Here is a 12,276-nt window from a genome sequence, read left to right as displayed (position 1 = left end):
AGAGAGAGAGAGAGAGAGAGAGAGAGAGAGACACGCAAGGCTGGCCACTTTGCCTGCCTGTAGCAGCCCCGCGGGCCGGGTCGAGCGCCGCGCTCCCGGCAGGGGGCGCCCTGGCAATGCAGAGGCACCGGCCTGGGACTCGCGGCGCGGGCCGGGGGCGGGGCGGCCGGGGGCGGGGAGGCCGGCGGGTGCTCGGGCCCGGCCGCCTTCATAAGCTGGCGGGGGAGGTGGCCGCCAGAGTCCGCTCCCGCCACTGCGCTACCCAAGGCCGCCGCTCGCGCGCCGGGACCGACCCTCCCCACCGGTGCCTGCAGGTAAGGAAAGCGTGCCGCGCTCGCGGCTGGCCGGACTCCCGCGCGCGCGCTCCGCTGGCCCCGCAGGGACTGTCCCAGCCACGGTGCGGGGACATATGGAAGATTAGGCGCCCCGGGACCCACGACCACTCGCCCCGCTCCGGCCCTCCGCGCGCATCTCTCGGGGCCTGGCTGGATGATGGACGTGGCGCCCGCGGAGCCGCTACCCAGGACCTCACCCTCGAGGCTAAGCACCTGCTCTCGGTGCCCACGCGGCGCCGTAGCCCACAGCGGCGCCCTTCGTGGTTCCAAGCCACTCTGTCCCTTCGGTGTCCGAAGTAGTTAGGGAGCAGCTTGGGAGGCACGTGCTGGGATCCTTGGCGGGAGAGATTGGAGACCGCGTGCTAGTATCTGTCTGGGAGTGGGGGAGCCCAGGAAACGGAAGGAGCCTGCAACCGGCTCCGGGCTGCCTGCGGGGTTGAGAGCGGGGCTGCTGCCATACCCAGCCTGGGTAAGAAAGGGTTAAAGGCACAGTCACAGTGGCGGCAAGGACCCGAGGCAGAGGAAAACCTCATTCTCACCCCACATTGTCCATGGCAATCTTTCTCAACCTGTGATGGGTCTGGAGGAGGAGGCATTGCAAAGGACCCGGGTGGCCTGTGAATCCCTGATCTAAAAAGAGAGGGTTGGCGTGATGACGCTGGCAGTCTGGAAGCTGAGGATCGCTGGGTTCGAGGCCACTCTGGCTACCTAGGGAGACAGTGTCTCAAAATCATACGTGCATACCTAAATAGATACATACATACACACATACATGTCCATGATGGCCCCGTCTCTATGTTAGGACCACAGTGAACCAAAAGACCCAGCAGGCCAGAATGGTGGGTGCCTTCAGTCCGCCCAGACTTACCAGGCCTTTGTTCTAAGCACAGTAAACAGCGAAGTCCCCCTCCTGAGGTAACACTGGCATAACAATCTTTTCAGTCTCTGAAAGTTCTAGAGTCACAAAGCAGAATGAAAGTGAAGTAATTCCCAAAGAAAGGGGCGAAGATGTAACGCATCGTGTCACGGCGAGCAGCCTGCATGTCGTAGTACTTGGTGGGAAGTCTAGCTGTGTGACCAGGGCACAGCCCTGGCCTCCAGCTGTGGCTCTAGTTCTTTGTGAGGTTGTAGAGGAGGTCGTAGGTCTGTAGAACCTCCAGGTGGGGAGGACTCTCTGAGTGCTCCCAGGTGTTTAGCAGGTTTGCATGCTTTAGAACGGCACATGCTTGTGATCCCAACACTCAGGGAGGCAGAGGCAGGCAGATCTCTGTGAGTTCAAGGCCAGCCTGGTCTACAGAGTGAGTTCAGGAGAGCCAAGGCTACACAGAGAAACCCTGTCTTGAGAAGAAGAAGAAGGAGGAGGAGGAGGAGGAAGAGGAGGAGGAGAAGAGGAGAGCAGCTACTGTTCCCAGCTCCAATCCCCACAGCAGCTGCCTCGGAGCCTGCATACTGAGTTATGTGATTGCCTCTGAACCCTTCGAGCCTGTCAGCCACCTTTGCCCAGGCTCTGCCCATTCCCTGATGGGCTGTGCCATGAGGGAGTACACTGCCCTGCTTATTGTTACTCAGATGCTGCCTCTTCCCTCCGGAAGAAGGACACATCCCTTCCCTCCTGGACACGTCCTGGGAAGGGAGCCTGGAGCTCCGGGCTGGGAACAGCCCTGGAATCTTTCGCCATCCACCTCCACCTCATTGCGCAGCCCATCACCAGGCCCTATCCTGTTCTGTCCTGCAAAGCTAGGAGATATCATCCTTCCCTGCATGTGAAGAAATTTCTTGAAAAGACAGTGACTTGCCCTGGGGACATACAGAAGCCACCTGGGCATCCAGGGCTGGGCTCAAGGACCTACAGTGTCAGGTCCCGTCATCTTCCTGCCATACCATCTGTGGGCTTCAGGCTTCCGGGGGAAGGGTGGATGGGGTGAGAAGGCAGAATCCATGGGTGGGGTTTGAAATTCTCAGCATGAAGTCTATCTGACTGGGCTTCTTAACACAACACCCTGGAGCTTGAGAAGAGCCTGTGGGAAGTGGAGTTAGCGGGGCTGAGAACTGGTGCTCAGAGTTCTCCACGTGGCCACAGGAATGCTGACTGAGCTCCCCAGCACAACAGCCCCATCGTCATTGGCACACCAGGGCTGGGCTGTGTGGTGTCTTTGTTATTTTGGCTTTTTTTTTTTTCTCTGCTTCTTTTTCTGGAGCTGTTCTAACCTTCAGAATACAGTGGGAGGCAGTAGGTTGAAAATTCATTATCTGTGCTGCTGGGTGACCCTGGACAAGCCTCTTTCCTCCCAAACCCTCAGTTTCCTCATCTTGGTACCAATTTCGGAGGGCCATAGGTTTGACCTATATGGATTGTAAAAGAATCAGTGCCTTAAGCCAAGCTGTGGTGGCGCCCGCCTTTAATCTCAGCATTTGGGAGGCAGAGGCAGGTAGATCTTTGCATTTGAGGCCAGCCTGGTCTACAGAGTGAGTTTCAGGGCAAAGACAAGGCTACACAGAGAAACCCTGTCTCAATGCCTTCCCCCACCCCCATAACGATCCTCAGCTGTGTGACTTGAAACAAATTGCTTTTCCTCTCTGAGTGTCTATTCAAGGTGGGCATCATTATTGATGTTCCATGTCCAAAGAACACTCCAAAGCGCCCTCTATATTTATCTGCCGTCTCATGGCCCCTCCTCCAACATTTTGTAATTGCTCCCAGAAAAAGCTCATGCTTAAAGTTTTCCATGCTGCAAAACCCCAGCCTTGCTGTGGCATGAAATCAATTGTTTGCATTTGATTTAACTTCTCAAATGAAGGGGTAAAATTTGAGATGAGGGTAGGGGCTGGGTGGGGGGAGATGAAGTTAAAGCAGATGTGTTTTTGTTTAACTGTAGGATGGTGGTTAAACGGCACACACCCCCCCCCCATGTTATTACCATGGTCCCTTTTGAATTCCAGTAACCAAGAGTCGGGTTTCTCTAAAAACTGTGGTGTTCTTTCCTGGCTGGTGTGGACTTGCCCTCCCAGTATTATTATTATTATTGCTTTATAGTCATTGGAGGCCGCAAAGTGCTGGCTGTAGGGAAGACCTCAGAGATGCCTAGAATTGTAGGCCAGCCAGGCCTTCAGACGCTGGCTATGCCTGTTGGTAGCGTTGAGGCCCAGGGAGGGAAGGAGGCTTTCCCAGGGGCACATAGCTGCTTAGGCGCAGCCTCCTGACTCTTCAGATTTTTCAAAGTTGATCACCTCCAATACCATGTCCCTCTTGGACTTGGTACGTTACTTCCACGGTGTGTCCTTAATTTACTTTTATTTATTTACGTATTTATTTGAAGCAGGGTCTCATGTAGCCCAGGCTGGCCTTGAAACTTCCTCTGTAGCAGAGGATGGCCTTGAATTTTCCTGATCCTCCTATCTCTGCTGCCCGAGTTCTGGGATTACAGGTGTGCACCTTCAGGCATGGCTCCTGTGCTGGGCCTAGAACCGGGGGCTTCCTGCACTCTGGACAAGCACTCTACCGACTGAGCCACAGATACCTTTGTTTGAAAAGCTGTAACCACTTGAGGGAGGATGAGGTGTGAGGTGGGCAAGATCTGTGCTGATAAACCATCTGTGAGACCTTGGACAAGTCACCTCTCCGGCCTCACTTTCCCCATCTGTAAACCAAGATGTCTAAAGAGGAGGGAGGATGGGATTTCCTTAAACTTGCAATGGATCTCACAGAGGTCCCTGACATCTGGCCTGCTGTGTCCTGGGGGGTTGGGAGGTTGGCGGTCAGGAGACTTGGCCCCTACACTGAGTTAAAAGCTTCAATTTAGTTGCTAGTGTTGTTAAACCCGGGTGGTTTCGTGTTACATAAAAACACTGGTTTCTGCCTTCTCTGGAAAGATCAGAAGATGTAGGCTCTACAGGGCCACACCCCAGCCTGGCCACAAAGGCCAGAGCTGAGTGGCAGCTGCTCCAGCCATTTAACTGCGGACCCTGAGGTCCTCCTGTCCTTCAGTCCTTGCCTCACCAAGACGACCAGCTGCCTCTGAGGTTGTACTTTAGGGGCAGAGTTAGAGAGGCATCCTATTTGAATGACTATGGGTGGCTGGGGCCAGCCTGCAGGGGGCTGGGGCGGGGCCGTGGATACATTCCCAATTGGTCTGGTTCTATGGCCTAGATACTTTTCTGAAAGACTCCCTGGCTAGGTGGGAAGTCTCTTCCAGCTTCAGTGGAATCTAGGGCCTCCGGAAGTTTGGGGAATGGAACATCACTGCCTGCTTGTAGACATTTAGCCACCTGGGCCTGCCCAAGACATAGCTCGGCTCCTGGCCGTGAGCAGCACAGAAAGGGGCTCCTGTGGTATTTGTTACCTCAAATCGTCTCCGTGTCATATAACCTTGCCCACAGCTGTCTTTATCCCTTTGCTAGCACCAAAAAGTCTTTGATGACAGGTGGATTGCAAAGTGGCCTCAGTTGGAGTCTCAGGATCGCTGTGTGAGCTAGAGAGCAGCATGGAGGCCTTGGGGCCTGGTGGGTTAATATGGGGTTCTTGGGGTGCATGAATAAGCTGTTGCGGGGACACAAAGTGAACTGGGAGGTGTTAGTATTTATATAAAAATGCCATGTATACAACTTATCTTATATGAAAGAGGTTTATTGAATGGAGATGGAGAGCGAGAGAGGGAAGGGGAGAGAGACAGAGACATGGTGGGAGGGGGGTGCCCCAAAAGAGAGAGGGAAGAGGGGGGAGGGGAGTGGCGGACCGGTCACTGTGTACCCGGGCCAGATGATGTCATAGGTCACAGATACTGACATAGGACCTTGTCAGGACCTGAAAGTTCCCTAAGGAAAGGCCAGTTGAATTGCCTGCACAACATAACGGGGGACCTCAGTTCTTAAAGTGATGTCAGGTCCCTGCTCCTTGCACTTGCAGAGGTTGACACACGCCTTTGTGTGTAACACCGTGCTTTGACCCACACCAAGCTCCCATCATGCACTGCTCCATTCTCCCCTCTGGCTGCTGCTGAGGTTCAGGTGTTGTAAGCTCTGGGCAGAGCCCCATCCCAGGTGTGGAGACCCTGCTGTGTGTGTGTGTGTGTGTGTGTGTGTGTGTGTGTGTGTGTCCCGTCTCTCACACACTGGCAACCCACAAATTTGCTATTGTTCTGGTTTGGTTTTTTGACACTAGGCTGGCCTCACACTTTTGGCAGTCCTCCTGCCTCAGCCTGCCAAATACTGTAATTGCACCAGCCTCACCTGGTCTTATGTCTGAGCCTTGTCTTCATCCTCTAGGATGTCTGGGTGGAAGAGTGAAGTTCTGTCAGTCAATAGGCTGCTGGGCAGACCTCTGCCAGCATTTTCATGGACCTTTAGATATCTTCAAGGGCCAGGGCGAATTGGTTTTATTTGGAAAACCCTAAGTCGACATTTATAAAGATCTGCCCGGGAGACTTATTTCATTTTATTATTTTGCAGGACAGGGAAAAGGACCCAGAACCTTATTCAGGCTAGGCCTGCCCCAGCTGCTGAGTTCCACCCTGGCAGCAGGTTCCTTTGTCAGCGACACAGCAGGCATCCTTAGGTGAGACTCTTTCTCTTGGAATCTCTTCAGCCACTCAGCTGCACAGGCCAAGCTCATCTCCTCCCTCCCTACCCCAGCATGACTTACCTGACTTCTGCTTAAGGCTGACTCACACACCTTTGGTGCTAAGTCAAGGCTCTGTCAGTGCCTCGAGAGTCTGGCTCCCTTTCCCCAACGCCTTCCTTCTAGGCATGCCCACTGCAGCATCACCTGTTTCTTCCAGTCTCCACCAGGCTGGGGGTGTGTCTCAGTCGGTAGAACGCTTGACTAAGATGCTGGGAGGCCATCCCCAATGCTGTGTAAACTGTGCGTGGCAGCATGTTGAGGCCGGCACACACAAGGTCAGGGTCACCCTTAGCTATTTTGAGGCTAACCTGGGTTACATTAAAAGAAAAAAAGAAAGAAAAGGGCCTGAGGTAGGCCGATAATCCCAGTTAAATTTGGAGCTGAGGCAGGAGGATAGTAAGTTCAAAACCTGCCTGGACAATAGGTGAGTGCCTGTGTCAGAGTACTGGAAGTTTTCTCAGTGAGAGAGAGGGTTTTCCTTAGCATATGTGAGTCCCTGGGTTCAGTCCCCAGGAACACACACTCCCTCCTTCCCCTAGTCCCTAACTGCTGATGACTCCGGGGCACCTCATTTGGTCCTGTGACAGCCTTAGATATGGTAGTGAGGCACAAATTGGGAAATGGAAAACAGACATCTCTCCTTGTCACTGCAATCTACCCATTCAAGCTGCTTGGCCCTGTGAGCCACAGTGGCCTAAGTCACCTTGATGGAAGGGTCCGTTCTTTCTTTATGCTGAAATAATGAAGTTCGGTACCTCAGTGTCCGGCCAGTGTGGCTGGGCTATCAAGTGCTCCTTTTTGCAGCTGTTCAAGCCCTTATCTTCCAGACCGTATATCTTTTGCAAAGAATATTATTTAGTGTTTTTGACCCATCCTTATACCTAATTGTAAGGGCTTATTCTGGGCCAGAAGCTGGGCTAATTACCTTACCTATCTTTATTGTATTTAACTTGCTGTTTTGTCTCAGAGACAAATCTGAAAATCAAAGTTACAAAGTGTCTGTACCACTGCGGTTTAGGTTTCACACTTACTCAGATTAGGAAACTGACTGGAGTTTTTAATGTTTAGATGCAAATCTGCAGGGGACTTACGTGTCCACACTATTTTCGGTTGAGCCATCTGTCCCTGGGGTTTGCATCACAGGGTTGGGGTCCCCAAAGGGAGGGAACCCAGCACCACCCAGACTTAGGTCTGCAGCTGCATCTGTTCTTCCAGACAAATACATTTCAGTCTGGTCACACCCCTTCCTGGTCCAGAAGGCCAGTGCAGTCTTAAGAGGAATCATCCTTAGCACCCAGAGGGCATGGATTTGAATCCCTGCTGAGTAGCCTTGTTTTTGTCCTGGTGTCTCTGGCATCTAGCATGTTTCCTGAAGACCATCATTCATGCAAATGAAACAGGGTCTTAGGGCTTTCCGAGTCCCTTGGTGACAGAAAGCTGACACTCCCCTACCCTGTACCGGTCTCAGACATCATTAATCAGCCGATGATTTTTTTTCCTGCTGAGGTTCCTTGAACCACACCGTGGTACTCCAGACAGCCGTGAGTCACTTAGGAGAACTGTCACACAGGAGGAAAGAACAGCCCAGAACCAGATTAATTTAGCAATGTCCTGAGCCGGGAATGGGAAACGGGGCAGGTCCAGGTGGGGCAGGTCCAGGTGGCACCGGCCCAGTGTCATGGTGCTTCTTGGTCAGAGTGCAGGAAGGATTCCAAGGTAGACTGTGCCCAAATTGGCTTTTGGTGTGGTGGAAGACCTTTCATGGGGCCACGGCGGGTCCCCACATTTGGGATTTGGGTTTGTGGGCCTGGCAACTCTCCCAGCTTAGGTAAGAGGGGTAACGAAGGGGCTGTTTCAGGCTTTCCTGGAAAGAGTTGAAGGTTCCCTTCCCCTCCCGAATAATAGCAACAAAAGTAACAAGAATAGTAACAGAGGATCACCTACTGCGTGTCCCATTCTCTGCTGGACTTGTATACATCCGTGCCCGTAATTATTAGAAGAGCCCCGCACTCTAGCCAAAAACTGGCTCAAAAAAAGTGTGTAGCTACATCCCAGTCAGCCCTGGGACAGCCATGCTCTATGCTAGCACTTCCTGGGTCACCAGGGTCACTACTGAGGTGACATTCTTTGTAAGCAGAGAGGAGTGAGTTCTACCATTGGTGGAGCTGGGAGCGGAACACAAGGCCTCACCACATTCTAAGCATGTGCTCCATCACGAAGTTACACCTCAGTCCAGGCCCCTCCCCAGACTCACAAGGAGACCCCTGCAAACGAGAAATGGAGCCTTAAGAGAGGTAGTATGGTGGGCCAGGGGTCACATAGGGAGTGTCCTGCTTGTCCTTTGAGTCTGGGATTGGGTAGGGGTTCAGGAGTGTTAATTTAACAGGAGTGGGGTTGGGCCTGCCCAGTTGTCTGTATGGACGCATCCCAGGTTTATTTCAGTCTACCATACAACATGGATTTGCCACTTTAACACCCTTAGCCTCAGTTTCCTATCTCTTACCATATTTTAAAGACATTTCTTCTTCTTCTTTTTTTTTTTTTTTTTTGGTTTGTTTGCTTTTGAGACAGTGTCTCACTGGGTAGCTCTGATCTACACAGTGGACTGACTGAGGTTCGCTTGCCTCTGCCTCTGGAGAACGGCATTGAAGGTGTGCCACTATCCTGGTCATTAAAGCCATTTCTTATGTATGCGCTCTGAGCACCTCACCGGCCATGTCCAGGCTGCAGCCCACACATTGCTGTGGCACACGGCTTAGGACAGCTAAGAAAGTGGCCCAGAATTATGGAATTTTTTGCAATTAAAAGAAAAAAGTAATTGGGCTGGGCATGGTGCCTCACGCCTTTAATCTCAGCCCTCAGGAGGCAGAGGCAGGCGGATCTCTGTGATGTCGAGGCCAGCCTGGTCTACAAAGTGAGTCCAGGACAGCCAGACCTCTGTTACACAAGAGAAACCCTGCCTTGAGAACCTAAGTAAATAAATGAATAAAGAAATAGGTAGTTGTGTGGCTTTCAAGTGTGAACTTTTTAGATGGCAGTGTCTTGTCTCACTGTCAAAAGGTTGGCCATGCCTGAAAGTAATGTCTTCATTTAGCAAGAGGGAAAACTGAGGCTCAGAGAGGCAAGGCAGCTTGCTGGAGGTCTCAAATTCAAGTCAGGAGCCCAACCAAAGGCCTTCCCAGGTGAGTTCATCAGCTCTTTTAGCTCTGTCCTTCCCTGTCTAGCCTCCCTGCCTGGTGCCTTCTGGCCTGTGGTCCCTCTAATATCAGGCTGTCTTCTAGACCTAGGTCAGGGATCTTGAGCCTAATGGGTAAGATCTGACCTCATACAGGCGCCTGGCTGAGAGTGTGAGCTTCAGGAATGCAGGGAGGGCCTCACAGAAAGTACCAATGAGACCCAGCCCAGCCCCGCCCCGCCCTGCCCGCCCCTCTCAGCCACCTTTCCGCACTTCAATAGCCCTCCAGCTCTGTGGCCTGAGGACCTGTGAGGCTTACAATTACCACCTGAGCCACTCCTGGCCTCAACCAGCCACCCTTCCCCTCACTTCACAGCGGTCTTGTTTGCTCCATCCGTGACATAGGCTCTCCACAGCCTCGGCGTGTCCATTGGAATGTAGAGATGTAGAGGCAGGAAGAGAGAGGAGAGTTCAGGCAAGCCTGGGAGACAGAGCAAGACCCTGGTTTGCTAAACCGAAGATAGATAGGTAGGTAGATAGATAGATAGACAGACAGACAGACAGACAGACAGACAGATAGTAGTTCTAGGGATCATTTGCTGAACCCACCTGTACCTGCTCCCTGGGGCATGATAGGCACTTCATACATACTTGTCAAATATTGATTTTTTTTAAGTGCCCTGTGTGGCTTCTGGGTCTCAGTTCCCATGAATTGATGAACTCCACCATAGGCCTTGAAAGGAGCAATTGGACATGCATCGGAGTATGCTCACTTAAGCTACAGTGCATCTTAAACCCAGCTTTGCCCTAAGCCCATCACAGATATTTATTCATTTGCTTCTTGCAACCCCGGGCTCAGAGAGCTTGAGGACATCTATCTCCTCCAGGTCAGACAGGTGCCACCGAGAACAGAGGCTGTCCATGTGTGCTCCTGGAGCACCCTACAGGAACCTGCCCACTCCGCCCCCTTAACTCAGAGCCCCGCCCCAGACTCAAGAAGTCAAGTATGAGAGCGTGAAGGTTCGAGGTGAGCACTCCTGCTGCCCCGGACTGTGAAACTTGTCCAAGAAAACACACATCCTGCCCGGTGCAGAGCACATGCTAGATCTTGTGACCATCGTCAGAGGAACAGGGAGCAGCGGTTGCCCTGGGTAGAAGCTGGCAGGGGGGACCATCCACAAACCAGGAATACCTTCAGAAGAGGAAGGGCCTCACTCACTGCCACAGCCACTGTGACCTGGGGTAGGTGCAGTATCTTAGTGACCCCTCCTTGCCTCATTATGGGGAGGGGGATTCTGCTGTCACTATTTCTGCTCACACATGGGGACCTGGCCTGGAAATGGTGAATGACCAGTAGGTCTGAGTGTGCATTCCAGCTGTTAGGCTGTGGCATCTGTCTGGAGGATTCTGGAGGCTTCCCAGCACCTCACTGGGCGGGCCCCAGACAGGCAGGTCGGTGTAAGAGCATAGCCAGAGCTCTGTGTAATGCATGGGGGAAAAGCGGTATCCTCACTTCCTTGAGGCCTCTCCCTTATTTTCCTGGAGGCTGGGTCCAGAGAGAAGGCGACTGACCTGTCACTTAACCCCTCTGGGGCAAACCCAACACGTCAGCTTCTGGCTGGCACCACCCAGAGCTGACAGTGCCCCGACTGCCATCTCTCTAAGCTGGGGAGGAAGGTCTCACTCTCACAGTTTCAAAGTGGGTGGGAGCCATGCAGTGTTTGTCACACAGAAACAGAAACCCTGATGCCAGGGTGACAGCTGCCTAATGGCGGTGCTGGGATTCAAACCCAGGGCCTAGTCTCTTTCTGCTTGTTTCCTGGGTTAGTTTGTAAAAGTCTGGGCTTGACTTTGGGGAAGAGATGCTATGTCTCCCTTGGGAATATTTGGTGCTGAGCTCCCAACCCGGTTCTCCTTAATCTGCTTACTAGTGTTGTGACTGCTGAGGGCTGTCATTTACTAAAGCCCCACACAGTGCAGGCTGCTAAGACGCCTTGTTACCTGTCCTTTCTCATTAGCATCAAATGCCTCCAAGAAGTAGGTTCTGGAATCCCTTTCCTCAAAGGTGACGGTGCACAGAGGAAGAAGGGAAGAGATACGTCCACGGTCATGCAGCTGAAACGTTAACCTAAAATTGAACGCCAGCAGACTGGCTCTGGATTCTGTGCCAGGATCGCTCAGAGCCTCTGGAGAAATCTCTGTGGGCTGGATGCTTGAACGCTGGAACCTGTTGCTTCTTCTGGAGCCAGACTTAGGGGGGACAGGAGTTGAGCAAGCAGCGAGATTAGACTATATAACACTCCAGGGGGTCACTGAGCCACCCCCGGCCCCGAGCTGACACGAAGCATTTACCTGTACCCTGGGATGCCTGCTGGGGAGGGTGGAGGCCCTGTAGGGCAATCCTGGTATCTCTGGGTCAGGGGGAGGCCACTCCAAGCTTAGGAACCTGGGTGGCAGTACTGGCCAAGCCTCCAGCCGGGGCTCTGGCCTTGGGCCTGATTCTGCAGAGGTTCTGTCTCTTGCTTCCAGAGTCCTCTGGGCTGGGGGAATCTCCCTGCAGTGACTTATGCAAGAGTTTTGCTCTCCAATTTCCTCCTCCTCCGCCATGGGCTCCCAGGCTGTGCCGGGCTGGCTGCCCTGCTTCCCTATGGGGGGAAGTGCTGCCTTTCCCCTGGGCAGCTACCCCATTGGAATAATCAAGTGCTTCCCCATGGCCCTTGGCCAAGCAGTGCTCACAGAGCAGACCTCTGCCAGCCTCCGGGTCCTGTGGCACATTCCAGCTGCCCAGGGTAGACTCCAGGGAAAATGCCCATTCCAGTGGCGGTGGCAGCCTAGCCCACATGCCGCCTGGGACAGAGGCAGCCCTGCTAGGTAGGGCTTTGTTCCTCTCAGCCTGGAGTGGCTCCAGCAAGGCACCCATGTCCCAAGAAATTCCTGCTGGAGTGGCATTTCAACAGCCTCTCAGTCGTGCCAGTGTTCTGGTCCCTGTGAGTGCAGAGAAGAGTTGGGGAGTAGGGAGGGTAGACAACCTTCATTTAGCCATTCAACAAACATATAGTTTTATGTTACTTATTTATTTTTAAATTTTGTTGTATTGTTTGATATCTGTGGGTGTTTTTGCCTGCACATGACTCTGTGCACCACTCGTA

The 12,276-nt window shown here is 52.9% G+C and overlaps 1 protein-coding gene across 2 annotated transcripts in view; it reads left to right on the top strand.

Annotated features, from left to right (window-relative positions):
- The first annotated feature begins 218 nt into the window (after positions 1-218).
- Alpl (alkaline phosphatase, biomineralization associated) overlaps positions 219-12,276 on the top strand; it is a 52,619-nt gene continuing 40,561 nt past the window's right edge. The window contains exons 1-2 of one of the 2 annotated variants that reach the window (XM_055611195.1): positions 219-314; positions 5,781-5,886. The gene's annotated coding sequence lies outside the window, so the exon portion shown is untranslated. The remainder of the gene's footprint in view (positions 315-5,780; positions 5,887-12,276) is intronic. The other variant, XM_055611194.1, reaches the window with a different exon arrangement.

This window comes from Psammomys obesus, unplaced genomic scaffold (assembly GCF_907164565.1).
Source record: "Psammomys obesus unplaced genomic scaffold, mPsaObe1.curated_primary_1811, whole genome shotgun sequence".
Lineage (NCBI taxonomy): Eukaryota > Metazoa > Chordata > Mammalia > Rodentia > Muridae > Psammomys > Psammomys obesus.
This window is presented reverse-complemented; position numbering and strand designations above follow the sequence as displayed.